We start from the raw sequence: 3,792 nt of genomic DNA, 5'->3' as shown, positions 1-3,792 counted from the left end.
CAGGAATGAGAATTGTAGACTGGTGAAATAATGAATAAACTGTATAGTTAAGAATAAAGTTTTTTGGGACCAGCAGTTGGCGTAATGGCTCAAGTCACGGTTCAAGTCCTGGACCTGGTGGCTTAAACTCATGCCGGGTGCATGTGCGTGTGTGCCCAAGATCCCGAGAGGAGAATGGAGTAGAAGGGATTGCAACGTAGTCATTCCCCCGTGGGGTGATTTCTCGCTTTCTGGGTTTTTGTCTCTCTGTCTCTCTCTTTCTGGCGAATGCATGCGCTCTATAGCAAAAGAAACCTCTAAAAAAAAAAAAAGAATGAAGTTTTTTCTGGGAAAGAACTTCATTTATTCAGCAAATGTTTAATGAGTATCCACTATGGTTCCAGGCACTAGGTTTAATCAATGGAGATAGAAAGAACATAATATAATCTTTGTTCCACATCTTAGATTGAATGAGCCTCAGTTTTCCCATCTGAAAATGAAGGGAGTTGGACTTGATGTTATTTAAGATGATCTCCAAACTAAATATTTTGGTTTATGATAATCTCCAAACTATATATTTTGGTTTTCCTTTTAAAAAATTTACCCATTCATGTATGTGTAAAATGCAGCATATTTATAACTTTATACTTCAAATGTCATATCAAATTGGAATACTTACTAGGTATAATATATACACTTGGTACCTGCATTAATATGCATTTTAGTTATAGCTTTCTTTTGTCTGTTTTTTGGTTTTTTTTTTGTTTTTTTTGTTTTGTTTTGTTTTGTTTTGTTTTTGCTATAAGGCACATGCCAGAGAGAGACAGAGAGAAAGAAGCAAAGTGAGAATTCACTGCCCAAGAAGGATGGTCACACTGCAATCCCTTCTATATTCTCTTCTAGAGATTTTAACTATATGCACACATGCACCTGGAACCTGGAATGATTTTCAAGCTGCTGGATCTGGGACTCAAACTACAGTCAGCCATGTGGGAGTCCAACAATTTAGCTACCATGCCACCTGCTAGCCCCTTAGCATTGTTTTTTTGCAAGTCATTAAAACTGTAAACTAGTCTACTTCTTAATGATAAAAATCATAGTTTTCTAACAATCCCTTTACCTAAAGCCAACATTAGACTTAATCTTTCTATGTATGCATTGAAATAGTTTGAAAACTGTTTTTATGCCATCGTACAGTAAATATTTGTTGAAAATTGTGCTAAGTAATAAGGATCCAAAGAGTTATATACAAGTTCCAGTTGCCATGCTAAGATTTACTGATAGTTAAGAAAGTGGGTTATCAGATCATTATTTGAAATTCTTCCCTTTTGTTTAAAGTATTAATTCCTTCATAATTTTTACTGAGAGTTAAAAATCAAATTTTATGAATTATATCAAAATGTGAAAATTTATGCAGTTCAATTTCCCTTCAGGGTATTTGCTGTATTTGAAAGAAATGACAGTATGGTCTCTGAAGTCATAGATACAGAGATATATAAAAATTCTGCCAAAAGTCCATTTCAAAATAAGCCATAGTAATTAGATATTTTTAGATTACATCATTTTAAATCAATTTAACACTGACCCTGTTGTCCTATGGCTGGTGTTTTGGAAGATGGATATTTTCTTCTTAGGCTTATCAATCTTTTCTAAAATTTCCATAAAAAAAGACATACATATACCAAAATAAATGCACGTTTAAAATGTAATTTTGGGCCAGCCGGGTAGTGCAACAGTAATGAAACTGGATCTCACATGGCTGGCTGTGCGGTTCAAATCCTGGATTTGGTGGCTTGAAAAATATGCCACGTACATGTGTGTGTATGCCCAAAATTACAAGAGTAGAATGGAGGAGAAGGGATTACTGCAAGGCTGTCCTTCTGAGGGAGTGCTTTCTCACATTCCCTCTGTCTCTTTCTGGCTCTCTCTAGAGAGTCCACATGCCCTGTAGCAAACTAAAAAAAAAAAAAAAAAGGAAAAGAAAAAATGTACACATAACATGTAATTTCACTTCTCACACATCTGCATGTTGCCTGCTTCATGACTGAGAGGACCAAAGAGTTTAAGCCCAGTTTTACACTTGGATACTACATACTTGACTCACTCAAAAACTTTTGGCTTTTTTGACAAACAAATATATGTTTTATCCTACTTGTGACTCTTCCCCTTATATAGTCATATATTAAAAAATGAAAATAATTGCAATTACATATTAGCATTGAGTAAACAACTTGATATAAATGCCATGCATCTTTTTGTTTTCTTCTTTTCTAGTGCAAGGGTGTGACTAAAATCTGTCATTATATAATTGCTCTGCCACCTGATCTTCATCTTCTAGAACCAGATACACAAATTCCAGAATTTATTACCCCCGAAGAGAAGCCAACTAGGGTGCACAAGGTAAGCAATTTAAAGAAAAAAAAGATTTATCCTCAATATAAATAATTTATAAATGATTTGTAAATGTCTATCAAATTCTAACTTAACACAGCAAACACTTATGGGTATTTTGTTACTTTCCAATGTTTCTGAGTGTATATAGTACTTAATATTCTCACATCTCCCTTTATCATTTTTAGTGATTATATTAATTTTAAGTGACTGAATAATGTACTATTAAATATATAGAATATATATATCATAATTCATATATTCTTTCAATTGTTTTATTAAGGTTGGTACAAGTTTTTATTTATTTATTTATTATCATACTCTTGTTTATATTACATTGAATTACAGATAATTTTTCAGTGTATTACATTTCTTTTACCAGAAGAAATATCATGTATATCAGTCAATACAGGTACATTAAAATCCCCATCTTCATCATCCAATAGCTTTTCATTTTTTCCCCAATTATTATCATTATTATTCCAACTATTTTTTAAACAGTCATTTACTATTTATCATTTTGCTTATAAAAAGACTTGACCCAACATGAAATACTTCTCAGACCAATCCAGTTGAGAAAACAATACATATTACCAGTAATAAACCATATCTGTGTCCCACTAGTTTCATGCCTCTCTATTTGTTCTCCTGTTATCTTTATGCTCTTCTCTTCTCCCGCTCCATTCCACACTCTCTTATCATCATTAACTATTTTCACTGCTTTTATGCCCTCCATATTTCTATCTCTACCATAGAGTTCAGAGAGTCAGTACATAGTAAGTGCATACATACAATATCTTTCTTTCAAATCTTGGCTTGCTTCACTCAGCAATAGATCCTCCATATCCGACCACTTTCTATCAAATGCCAGGGACTTGTTGCATTTTATGGCTAGTAGTATTTCATAGAATATATGTGCAACACTTTTTCTATCCATACATCTGTTTGTGGACATTTGGGTTGGTTCCATGTCTTGGTGATCATGAATAATGCTGCAATAAACATTGATGTACAAGCACTTTTCTAACAGTGTTCTCCTGTCCTTTGGGTAGATACCTAGAAGTGGGATTGCTGCATCAAATAGTAATTCTATTTGTAGATCTTTGAGGAACCTCCATATTGTTGTCCACAGTGGCTGAACCAGTTTACATTCCCACCAATAGCGTAGGAGAGTTCCCTGTTTACCACATCCCTGCCAGCACTTATTAATATTTATATTCTTTTTTTTCTTTGAGAGAGAGATTTTTTCATTATAGGGCACATGCACTCGCTAGCCAGACAGAGAGAGACATAGAGACAGAAAGTGAGAAATCACCCCCCAGGGGGGATGGTCACACCGCAATCCCTTCTCCTTCATTCTCCTCTTGGGATCTTGGGCATGCACGCACACGCACCCAGCGTGAGTTTTAAGCCACCAGGTCC

At 34.5% G+C, this 3,792-nt stretch overlaps 1 long non-coding RNA gene across 1 annotated transcript in view; it reads left to right on the top strand.

Annotated features, from left to right (window-relative positions):
- LOC102481102 (uncharacterized) overlaps positions 1 to 2,308 on the top strand; it is a 44,033-nt gene extending 41,725 nt beyond the window's left edge. The window contains exon 3 of the long non-coding RNA XR_336828.1: positions 2,254 to 2,308. This is a non-coding gene — a long non-coding RNA (uncharacterized LOC102481102). The remainder of the gene's footprint in view (positions 1 to 2,253) is intronic.
- The last annotated feature ends 1,484 nt before the right edge of the window (positions 2,309 to 3,792 follow it).

This window comes from Tupaia chinensis, unplaced genomic scaffold (assembly GCF_000334495.1).
Source record: "Tupaia chinensis unplaced genomic scaffold, TupChi_1.0 Scaffold143610_2, whole genome shotgun sequence".
NCBI classification, from domain to species: Eukaryota; Metazoa; Chordata; class Mammalia; order Scandentia; family Tupaiidae; genus Tupaia; species Tupaia belangeri.
The sequence above is the reverse complement of the archived record's forward strand: the minus strand, read 5'-3'. Positions and strand labels throughout refer to the sequence as shown.